Genomic DNA, 12,712 nt, shown 5'->3' with positions numbered 1-12,712 from the left:
GAATGGCGTAAACCCAGGAGGCGGAGCTTGCAGTGAGTCAAGATCGCGCCACTGCACTCCAGCCTGGGTGACAAGGTGAGACTGTGTCTCAAAAAAGAAAAAAAAAAAAAAGAATGATAGTCTGGCTTCTACAGATTCACATAAATAACAACAGGGGGATACAACCCTTCTCATGTTGGGCAGCTGGTCACAAAATCATAGTACTGTGAGCCTGTCTATTTTTGACAAAAGGAAGAGTTTCTACACATTGTTAAATGCTTATGTATATTTACTGGATAAGAAGCATGAATTAGAACAATCTACTGAAAATGGATTGATTTTAGCATACTGGGTTTTCACAAATTATGACTACATAATTATCACTTTGTGGATCTCCACCAACTAAATAGAGTTTGTGCCAGGTCAATCCTTTTGTCTATTAACTGATATCAATTTGTGAAACATTAAAAAACAAAGGAAATACTGTTTAACAGAATATTTTTAAATTTATCACACTGAGAAAACACAGCCTTTCTTATTTTCCAAGACAATCACCAGTCGGCCACTCCTCAATAAAGGGAATTCCGGCAGTTTCCTGACTTTCCCAGAGTGAGAATTATCTGGTTGCTTATTAACCACCCAGCTCCCCCAGTGACTCTGCTCAGTGGGCTCGGGATGGAGGCCAGGGACTTATATTTTAACAGGTACCTGGGTGGTTGTCATCATCAAAAAAGCTGGGTTCCCCTATGGTTGGGACTGTGCCGTTCCTTCCCTGTTGTCCTGATGCTGCTGGTGTTGACAATGTGATTCCGCCACTGTTGAATTTGTGTTCTATAATATAAATGTGACTATCAGCCATGCACAGTGGCTCACGCTTATAATTCCCAACACTTTGGGAGGCCAAGATGGGAGGATCACTTTAGCCCAGGAGTTCAAGACCAGCTTGGGCAACGTAATGAGACCTTGTTTCTACAAAAAATTTTATAAATTAGCTAGGCACGGTGGCGTACGCCTGTGGTCCTAGCTATATGGTAGGCTAAGGTGAGAGGATCACCTGAGCGTGGTAGGTCTAGGCTGCAGTGAGCTGTGATCATGCCACTGCACTCCAGCCTGGGCAACAGAACAAGACCCTGTCTGAAAAAAAAAATTAAGTAAAATAAAATTGACTATCATATACTGAGGTATAGTTCTCTTGTTATCTTGTTTAGAGTTCTCCAAGCTTCCTGTATCTGTAGACTGATGTTTATCATTAAATTTGAGGGATCAAGGCTATTATTTCTTTCAACAATTTTTCTGCCATTCTCTGTCTTTTCATCTACTGGGATTCTAATTACATATGATATAGACAACTTGAAATTGCCCTACAAGTCACTAAACCCTTGCACATTTTTTCTTCTTCTTCAAATCTGATCATTTTTATTGCTTTATTTCCGATCCATTAGCCCTTTCTTCTGCAGTCTGTTGCTAAGCAGTGAAACTTTTATTTTACATATTGTAATTTTTCATTTTAGCATTTCCATTGGTTCTTTTTTATAGTCCCATTTCTCTGCTGAGACTCCTTATTCATCTTATTAGGACTATCTTTTTCTTTAAGTCTTTGGATATTTTTGTATTAGTTGTTCAGAGTCTTTCTCTGCCAAGTTCAAGCTTTAGACCAATTGGATCTAGATGTTGTTGATAGCTTTTTTTTTCTTGATAATGGGCCACATTTTTCTGCTTCTTTGCATGTCTACTAATTTGTTATTGTGTGGTGGACATTGTGAATGATACGATGTAAGGAGTTTGGATTATGGCATCTTCCTGTGTAAGATGTTGAGTTTTGTTCTGGCAGGCATTTAAATTACTGTTATATCCTCTTGATCAGGTTAGGCTAGTATCATTCTTTATTTGGGAGGAATCTATTTTGGTTTAAAGCTTAGTCCTAAAGTATTGTTCTTGCTTTATGGCACAGTCCTTACTCCCAAGCATAGCCTTTCTAGGTCTCACCTGAATGTCCAAAGTGTTCACGTTAGGCCAGAGCGCTAACATCTCCCAGTAATGTACCAGTTCTAGTATTACTGTGCCGCTCTCAGCCCCAGCATGGCCTGCCTTGGACAATCACAGCCTAGTCCTAAGTTAAGGATTCACATAAAGACTTCCCACACAAACTTCATTGTCCTGAACAACTCTCTTCTTCTCTAGTACCCTGTTCTGCAGACTTCAGCTCCTTCAACAGCCCCAAACCCCAATTTCTGCCTCCTCATCTTAGTAAAGTCACTGCTCAGCTTGGATGTCACTTCCCTGTGCCAGGGCAGGCAGAAAGCCAGGGGATCCTGGGGCTCATCTTGTGTTTCCCATATCTCATGATCCCAGTCCAGCACTGCCTGTTACTCAATGCCCCAAAACAGTTGATGCATATATTCTGTCTATTTTCTTTTAAAGGCTTAAAATGTATTTTAATAGGTTGATGCTGCATTACTGCTCCATTTCTCAGAAAAACTCCAAATATATCAGAGACAAATCAAACACAGTACACCAATGAAAAAAAATGCACAGCGTGACTACCTAAGATAGGCGAGTCTAAGAGCTACTGTCAGACCTTCAGTATACAGCAACCCTGTTCCCAAGATTGTACTAGGCCTATCAAGAAAAGCTGTGAACAGCAACATCATAGACACAAAAGGGTCATTCCTGGGTGTCCTCACCCAAGAAAAAGATGGAGGCAAGTTAACACAAGTTTTTTTTTTTTTTAAAGATATACTAAAATGAAAATCTCTAAGAGAAAATGTCTTCTTTAGGACATGAAGGGGTAATATATGGGATATAACAGAACCGTACGCACATTGCCTGTGACCTTTGTGGACGTTTGCCTGAATTCTCACCTGGGAGTGAATGGAGCAATGGGGCTAAGGTCATTGGGGGATGTTTGGTTTTTGTGGTGTATGTGGCAGTTTCTCTGGGACTAGGGGAGTGTAAAGATAAGAAAGTAAGGATGGGCACTGTGGCTCACCCCTGTAATCCCAGCATTTTGGGAGGCCGAGGTGGATGGATCATGAGGTCAGGAGTTCAAGATCAGCCTGGACAAGCTTGAACCCGGGAGGCAGAGGTTGCAGTGAGCTGAGATCGTGCCAGTACAGTCCAACCTGGGTGACAGAGTGAGACTCCGTCTTGGGAGCGGGGCAAGGAAACGAAACAAGATGGACAAAAAAACGGAATGATCAAGATTAATGGGCTCTAACTGGATCCACTTTGCCATGGTTTCCCCAGGCCCTCAACAATCACATTTGAGACTTCAGGAATGCACCACACAGAATTGATTAAACAATATATCACACAGAATTGCCTTGTTTAATACCACCCCTCCCTTGCCCTCTGCCTCCAGCATACTCCCTAGAGTAGTACAGGCAGGGCAGATCTAACTATTGGAAGGAATCCCTAACACTTTTCCAGGGTAGAATTCTGGCTAGTCCAAAAAGGGTCCTTCTTTTAAGGGTTTTGAGAAACTAGACACTGCAACTTACTAGTATCGGCGACATTTGTTTGGAGCAAATTCAGCTCCAGGAGCTGCACGGTTGAATGCAGGAGGAGTTCCACCAATTGCCCCAATTCCTTCCATTGTAGCAGCCTGACCAAAGCGTTCAGTTGTTGGTGGGGTGAATCCCAAAGTTCCATCCGGCATCATAGTGGCAGGTCCTGGAGGAGCTGGGGTACCAGCTGGCACAGGAGCAGGGGGCATGGCACCTCTGTTGTTTATGCCCATAGCACCTCCCATAGCCATCTGACCCATCCGAATCTCCTGCTCTCTCGCATCAGGGAAGGTTCCCTTGAATCCTTCCTGCTGCCGCCGCATCATTTCTTCTTGCTGCCGCCGCATCTCTTCTTCACGGCGACTGCGCTCTTCCTCCTGCCTGAGCTCCAGTTGCTTTCGTTTTTGTACCTCTTGGTTGTGCAGCTCTTCCATCCTCCGAAGTTCTTCTTGGCGCCTCATCAAATCCTGTCTCATTAGCATGACCTGGTGCTCATGGCCTGCAGCCTCCATCTCCATCTCCAGCTTCTCACGAGCCTCCTTGATGTTGCGGTCCACTTGGTCCTGCTGCTGCTTCTCCATCTCAATGAGTGCCTTCCAGCGCATGGCATACTCATACTCAAAGGAGCCAGGCTGTGCAAATCTGGGTGGCTGCTCTCGTTCCTTGTGAAACTGCTGGTTTTTTATAACCAGCTTCTCTGGAAGTCCCTCTTCATCATCTAACTGGTCCACGGGCTCCACAGTCACAGGATGAGGAAATGTGGTTAGCAGGAAGGAGCCTTCACTGCATCTGTCCAGAGCTTTCCGAGCAGCTGGCTTCCCTGAGAACTCAACAATGCCTTTTCCTGAGGGCCTTTCTCGATCATCCTCGATCACAATGACTACAGCCCTCTCTACCTGGCCAAACACAGAAAAGGCTTCTTCCAGCAGTTCGTTTGACACATACTGAGGAAGGTTTCGAACTGTAAGGGATGCACTATGGCAGGCAAAGCGCACACGCAGCTGCTTTCCACGGAGTGGCATATTGTCCAGCTCCACTTTGGCCATCTCCGCTAGGGTTCGTGTTTCCAAGAGGATAAAGCCAAATCCTTTATCCTTATGAATGAAGACTTCGCCCGCCTTTCCATATTTCTCAAATAGTTTCCTCATTTCTTCCTCGGTGATGTCGGGAGGAAGATTTCCCACAAAAAGACGGCTTCGTTGGGTGAAGGTCTTCTCTCCTGGTTTTCTAAAATTCTTCAGGTCAATAGTCAAGCCTTCATTTTGGCTGCTGGCCTGTTGCCCATTTGCAGGTATTGGTGGTGGTGGCGGCTGCTGCTGTTGCTGCTGGTGGTGCTGGTGCTGGTGGTGGTGTTGATGATGCTTTCTTGGAGTATGGTTTTGCTTCTCCAAGTTAAAAGTTTTATTACTCTGCATTTTTGCACCCCTCTACCGACTGGTCTCTCCTCGGAGTAACGGCGACTATTCTGTCTATTTTTATCGTTGTTTTTAGCAGAGGGCAAGTCGGGTACCAGTTTCTCTATCATGTCCGAAGTGAAAGTGAAGCAAATGCAATGATGATTGAGGTTGTAAAAGTGGTTCTCAACCATGGCTGCATATTGGAATACCTTGAGGATTTTTTGTGTGTTTGTTTAAATACTAGTGCCCCAGGTGGCCTGAAGGTCCAGCCAAAGTCGAGAAGCAGTCTACATCATCACAGTATTTCCACTGTGGCTTCTCACTTTTGTCAATGTTAGGCTTTTATTGGTTGCAAAATAATCCCCTAAATCACTCTGGGCTCCCTGAATGAGCCTGTACAGAGGGTTTTTTATGGCTTTTGTTATGGCTCCAGGATAATTAGGGTGCTATCTTCTGGAATAAAACCTGCTAGGTCAGCTGCTTCTGGGGCCTGTGCTTCCCAGTCCACATTGACTTGATTAATAATTTACAGTCATCATGAGTGTTATGCTATTTTTGGAGGTCATTACATGAAACCATATCATAACCACGTGTTCTAACACAACATCCAAATGTGATTACTGATTGCTTTAGATATGCTATAGACCTGAGACTGCTCCAATAAAACCAAGACAGCACACTGAACTTGTATACACAAACTCCGTAACTATATTTAGAACAAAACTGGGTTCGGCCGGGCGCGGTGGCCAAGCCTGTAATCCCAGCACTTTGGGAGGCCGAGATGGGCGGATCACGAGGTCAGGAGATCGAGACCATCCTGGATAACACGGTGAAACCCCGTCTCTACTAAAAAAAATACAAAAAAACTAGCCGGGGGAGGTGGCGGGCGCCTGTAGTCCCAGCTACTCGGGAGGTTGAGGCAGGAGAATGGCGTAAACCCCGGAGGTGGAGCTTGCAGTGAGCTGAGATCCGGCCACTGCACTCCAGCCTGGGCGACAGAGCGAGACTCCGTCTCAAAAAAAAAAAAAAAAAAAAAAAAAACTGGGTTCAAGCAGTAAGCCTGGCCAGTTCCCATAAGTCACAGTCACTAGTTGTCAGGGGAGGGTAGCATCCCAGGGATGCTAGTATCTAGAGAATTACATCACCTTCAGAAACATCACTAGAATAGAGCTTACCACATTTTTAATCTTGTATCCTTAGTAGTACATTAGTAGATTTTCTAAAATAATGCTTGCTTTACTTTATTTATGAATGGTACCAAAAAACATTTTATCTCATTAAGAATAGTAATATTATGGCTGGGCACAGTAGCTCACGCCTGTAATCCCAGCACTTTGGGAGGCCTAGGCGGGTGGATCACGAGGTCAGGAGTTCAAGACCAACCTGGCCAAGATGGTGAAACCCTGTTTCTACTAAAAATACAAAAAATTAGCCGGGCGTGGTGGCATGCGCCTGTAATCCCAGCTACTCCGGAGGCTGAGGCAGAGAATTGCTTAAACCTAGGGGTGGAGGTTGCAGTGAGCCAAGATCGCGCCACTGCACTCCAGCCTGGGGGACAGAGTGAGACTCTGTCTCAAAAACAAAGAAAAAAATACAGTAATATCGTGTGTATATATAAAATATAATCCATATTATACATATATAGATTGTATTATATTAATATTTTAAAGAGAGCAATGTAACTTTAAATTTTGCATAATTTTTTTAAAAATATTGATTGAATACTTTATGATAGGGCAATTTGAAGGTCTGGTTTTAAGTTCATGTTCTTTCATTACTTGGTTTTCATGAGTACCTTAGCTAAAAAAGGCATCTCACAAAGATAGGTACAGACAAAGGGGAAAAAGATATTATGTTTCTTAAATTAAAATGTTTATTAGTCTCATTCACCAATTACACAGAAGTTGTTTCTTGAAATTCACTAGCAAATTTAAATCCTTTCTGATCCAATCAGTTGTTCCTGCAAATTAAATAATCAGAGGGTGTTCCATTTCGATAGTTTTAATAAATGGTTTGAAAGCCTGGAAATTTAAATTGAAACATTTTAAGCAAGTTAGAAGACTCTGGTTCCAACTTTTTAAATAATTTTTATGGGTACATAGTAGGTATATATATGTATGGGGTCCCAACTTTTGAAGTGGGAATGTATGAATTTTTTCAAAGTGACACACATCATTTTAGTGACAAAATCACATAATAATAGAAATAGTTCCAAACATCTGTTTTTAAAATCTTTTAGAAAGTTTCTTTTAAAAAGTAGTTACTAGCATACTCAGTTTTAGACTATCTCCTCTAACCATGAGGAATCAGATTATGCATTTGTTTTTATTTTTGTTTTCAAAAATATCTCCAGCCAGAAGCAATGGCTCACACCTGTAATCCCAGCATTTTAGGAGGCCAAGGCAGGTGGACCACCTGAGGTCAGGAGTTCGAGACTAGTCTGGCCAACAGGGTGAAACCCTGTCTTTACTAAAAATACAAAAATTTGCTGGGCATGGTGGCACATGCCTGTAATCCCAGCTACTCAGGAGGCTGAGGCAAGAGAATCACTTGAACCCGGGAGGCAGAGGTTGCAGTGAGCCAAGATCGTGCCATTGGACTCCAGCCTGGGCAATAAGAGTCAAACTCTGTACCAGGAAAAAAAAAAAAAAAAAAAATCTGCCAGGAATTGTGTCTCTGAGAACAACTTACCATGTCGGAAAATGTCAGCAAATTTGGAACACTGTCTTTTTACATAACAAAAGTCTATAGAATCGTCTTTAAGTTCAGCAGCTATTTCGAAAGATTTATCGATGAGAACGGGTGAGCATCTGCGTGGTCCAAAAGATTTCTCATTAGGAATTATTGTAGATTGCCCTCCTTTTGACGTTCTTTTTGTTGGTTTGTTTTCTGAGACAGAGTCGTGCTGTATCACCCAGGCTGGAGTGCAGAGGCACTGTAGCTTCAACCTCTTGGGCTCAAGCCATCTCCTGCCTCTGCTTCCTGAGTAACTGAGGCTACAGGCATGTGCTGCCATTTCCAGCTTATTTATTCATTCATTCATTCATTCATTCATTGGTAGAGACGAGGTCTCATTACCTTGCCCATTCTGGTCTCGAACTGCTGGCCTCAAATGATTCTCCAACCCCAACTTCCCAAAGTGCTAGGATTACAGGCATGAGCCATTGGGCCCAGCTTAGATTTTCTTTTTGTTTGTTCATCTTTCTTGAGGTGTAATTGGTACACAATAAACAGCAAAAGGCCAGGCGCTGTGGCTCATGCCTATAATCCCAACCCTTGGGGAGGCCAAGGCAGACGATCACTTGAGCCCAGGAGTTCAAGATCGGCCTGAACAACATGGTGGAACCCCATCTCTACAAAAAAAAGTTTTAATTAGCCGAGCACGATTGTGTGCACTTGTGGTCACAGCTACTTGGGAGACTGAGGCAGGAGGATTGCTTGAGCCCAGGAGGTCAAGGCTTCAGTGAGCCATGTTTAGGCCAGGGCACTCTAGCTGGAACAGAGCGAGACTCTGTCTCAAAAATAAATAAATAAATAAATAAAATAAACAGCACCTATTTAAGGTATACAGTTTGATGAGTTTGGACATATGCACCCATGTCCTCAGTACCACAATCAAGATAATAAACATATCCATCACCCTCAAGAGTTTTCTAGCCAGGCACCATGGCTCACGTCTGTAATCCCAGCACTTTGGAAGTCTGAGGTGGGTGGATCACTTGAGGTGTCAGGAGTTTGAGACCAGCCTGGCCAACATGGGGAAACCTCGTCTCTACTAAAAATACAAAAAAAAAAAAAAAAAAAATTAGCTGGGCATAATTGTGCGCGCCTGTAATCTCAGCTACTCAGGAGGCTGAGGCAGGCGAATCACTTGAACCCAGGAGGTGGAGGTTGCAGTGAGCCGAGATCACACCACTGCACTCCAGCCTGGGTGACAGAGTGAGATTCCCTCTCGAAAAAAAAAGTTAAAAAAAAAAAGTTTTCTCATGCCTGTTTGTAATCCACACCCACCCTGCCAACCATAGGCAACCACTGATTTGTCATTGCAGGTGTGTTTGCATTGCCTACAATTTTATAGATGTTGAACCATACATACTCTTTTTTCGTCTGGCCTCTTTCACTCAGTATAATGATTTTGAGATTCATCCATTCCTTCTATTGCTGAGTACTATTTCATTATGTGGCTATACCTCAGTTTGTTTATTCACCAGCTGAGGGACCATGCTGTTATGGTCTGAATGTTGGTGTCTCCCGAAATTCACAGGTGGAACCTAATACCTAATGTAGTAGTATTAAGAGATGAGGCCTCTGGGGAGTGATTAAGTCATGAGGGCTCCACTCTTATGAATGAGATTAGAGTCCTTATAAAAGACACTTGGGCAGTGTGATGAAACAGCAACAGCACACCGTCCATAGAGCAGAGCACCCTCCCCAAATACCAAGTCTGCTGGCACCTTGATCTTGGACTTCCAGCCTCAGAACTGTGAGCAACCAATTTCTGTTGTTTATAAATGACCCAGTCTAAGGTATTTTGTTATAGCAGTCAAGCAGACTAAGATGCATGGTCTCATGGTCCAGCCCTTACTTGAGATAATGAGCTTCTTATTCCTGTTAAATGAGTCAGTCAAGATGGGAATGATAATTCATTTACTCTTAGACGTGGGGGAAATGACCACACCTCAGATGGGGGGTACAGGATACGCCAATACTCAGGGCTGGTATCAAGTGTTGCGTAATATTCCTAGGTTCCTGCATGAAGGAGAATATTCTCTGGGAAGAGATCTTTGTCTTTGTCATTGATTCCCACATTTCAGGTGTGAATTTCTCTGACCCTTTGTGCCATTGAGCTATTATTTCTTCGAAAACACCATACATCCCGGAGGGAAAAGAAAATCATCAGATAGATAGATAGATACATGCATACATACATACATACATACATACATAATATATGCAGTTACAAATTTTTGTTTGTTTTTGAGACAGACTCTTCCTCTGTTGCCCAGGCTGGAGTGCAGTAGCGCGATCTCAGCTCACTGCAACCTCTGCTGCCTGTTTTCAAGCGATTGTCCTGCCTCAGCTTCCCTAGTAGCTGGGATTACAGGCACACACCCCCATGCCTGGCTAAGTTTTGTATTTTTGGTAGACACGGGGTTTTGCCATGTTGGCCAGGCTGGTCTCGAGCTCGTGACCTCAATGATCTGCCTGCCTCAGCCTCCCAAAATGCTGGGATTACAGGCATGAGCCGCCACACCTGGCCACAAATCTCTTAATGATGGAAATATGTTCTGAAAAATGCCTCATTAGGTGATTTTTATCATCATGTGAATATCATAGAGTGTACTTACACAAACCTAGATGGTATCACCTACTGTGCACCAAGGGTATATGGTAGAGCCCTTTGCTTCTGAGCTGCTAACCTGTCCTGCACACTACTGGACTGAATACTGTAGGCAACTGTAACACAATGTAAGTATTTGTGTATCTAACCATATAAGAGGTACAGTAAAAATATGGTATACTACTTGGGAGGCTGAGGCAGGAGCATTGCTAGAACCCAGGAGGCGGAAGTTGCCATGAGCTGAGATTGTGCTACTTGCTACTGCCCTCTAGCCTGGGTGACAGAGAGAGACTCCATCTCAAAAAAAAAAAAAAAAAAAAAAAAAAAAGTGGTATAAAAGATAAAAATGCTAAAAAAAAAAAAAATATATATATATATATACACACACACACACACACACACCCTGGAACACTACACAACCATGAAAAAGAACAAAATAATGTCCTTTGCAGCAACACAGATGGAGCTAGAGGCCATTATTCTAAGTAAACTAACACAGGAAAAAAAAACCAAATCCAGCGTGTTCTCACTTATAAGTGTGAGCAAAACATTGAGTACACATGAACACAAAGAAGAGAACAATACACACAGGGAACTACCTGAGGGTGGAGAGTGGGAAGAGGGCGAGGATGGAAAAACAACCTAGCAGGCATCATGCTTATTACCTGGGTAATGAAATAATCTGTACACCACACCCCAGTGACATGCAATTTACCTACATAACAAACGTGCACATGTACCTCTGAACCTAAAATAAAAGTTGAAAACAAAAAAAAAGAAGAAATTCTCAAAAGGTTAGGCAATGAACACATAGGTATGGGGCTTTGGGAATACCAACAGTGTTTATTTCTTTTTCTTTTTTTTTTTTTTTTTTTTGAGGCGGAGTCTCGCTCTGTCGCCTGGACTGGAGTGCAGTGGCCAGATCTCAGCTCACTGCAAGCTCCGCCTCCCGGGTTTACACCATTCTCCTGCCTCAGCCTCCCGAGTAGCTGGGACTACAGGCGCCCGCCACCTCGCACGGCTAGTTTTTGTATTTTTAGTAGAGACGGGGTTTCACCGTGTTAGCCAGGATGGTCTCGATCTCCTGACCTCGTGATCCACCCAGCTTGGCCTCCCAAAGTGCTGGGATTACAGGCTTGAGCCACCGCGCCTGGCCCAGTGTTTATTTCTAAAGTCATTAGGCCATTGTACTTGGGTTCACTTCATAATAATTCATTATTCTGTGCATTTAAATGTATTTTTATATGTATTTTATATTACACACATTTTAAAAGGTTTAGAAACTTTTTCTTTTTTTTTTTGAGACGGAGTCTTGCTCTGTCGCCAGGCTGAATTGCAATGGCGCGATCTCAGCTCACTGCAACCTCCACCTCCTGGGTTTAAGCAATTCTCCTGCCTCAGCCTCCCAAGTAGCTGGGACTAAAGGCGGCCGCCACCATGCCTGGCTAATTTGTATTTTTAGTAGAGATGGGGTTTCACCATGTTGGCCAGGATGGTCTTGATCTCTTGACCTCATGATCCACCCACCTCAGCCTCCCAAAGTGCTGTTATTACATGCGTGAGCCACCGTGCCCTGCCTGGAAACATTTTTAAAAGAAAATGACTCATACTATATATTTTCATGAAAGTACATACTGACAATAACAGTACTAACCTGTATGGTACAATAAAAATATTGAACTTTAAGATGCATAACAAATGCAATTGTGTCTCGGGATCTAGGTCTTTAGCTATTTGCAATAATCTTTTCTTTTTTTGAGACGAAGTCTCACTCTGTCACCCAGGCTGGAGTGCAGTAGCACAATCTCGGCTTACTGCAACCTCCTCCTCCCGGCTTCAAGCAATTCTCCCGCCTCAGCCTCCCGAGTAGCTGAGACTACAGGCACGGGCCACCATGCCCGGCTAATTTTTGTATTTTTTTTTAGTAGAGACAGGTTTCACCATATTGGCCAGGCTGGTCTTGAACTCCTGACCTCATGATCCGCCCGCTTCAGCCTCCCAAAGTGCTGGGATTACACTCATGAGCCACCACGCCCAGCCGCAATAATCTTTAATGATTTTTTGAACAGTGAACTTCTATGTCATGATTTAACCAATAAACTAAATTTAAAATGAAAAAAAAAAAGATAAAAATGGGCTGGGCACAGTGGCTCATGCCTATAATCCTAGCACTTTGGGAAGCCAAGGTAGGAGGATCACTTGAAGCCAGGAGTTCAACACCAGCCTGGGCAACAAAGCAAGACCTCATCTCTATTTAAAAAAAAAAAAAAAAAAAAAAAAAAATTTCTTTTAATTAAAATTACAACTACATAAAGATAAAAATGGTACACCTGAACAGGGCACTTATCATGGACGGGCTTATAGGACTGGAAGTTGCTCTGGGTGAGTCAGGGAGTGAGTGAGGAATGAATGTGAAGGTGTAGGGCATTACTGTACACTGCTGTAGACTTGATAAACATTGTACACTCAGGCTATGCCAAATGTATAAC

General features: G+C 43.2%; 1 pseudogene across 1 annotated transcript; it reads right to left on the bottom strand.

Annotated features, from left to right (window-relative positions):
- Window positions 1-2,392: 2,392 nt before the first annotated feature.
- Window positions 2,393-4,952, bottom strand: LOC104676650 (annotated as a pseudogene). The gene has a single exon (XR_749950.2). The product of XR_749950.2 is annotated as a non-POU domain-containing octamer-binding protein pseudogene (transcript).
- Between the last annotated feature and the right edge of the window lie 7,760 nt (window positions 4,953-12,712).

The sequence above is a fragment of the Rhinopithecus roxellana genome, chromosome 4 (assembly GCF_007565055.1).
Source record: "Rhinopithecus roxellana isolate Shanxi Qingling chromosome 4, ASM756505v1, whole genome shotgun sequence".
Classification (NCBI taxonomy): domain Eukaryota; kingdom Metazoa; phylum Chordata; class Mammalia; order Primates; family Cercopithecidae; genus Rhinopithecus; species Rhinopithecus roxellana.
This window is presented reverse-complemented; position numbering and strand designations above follow the sequence as displayed.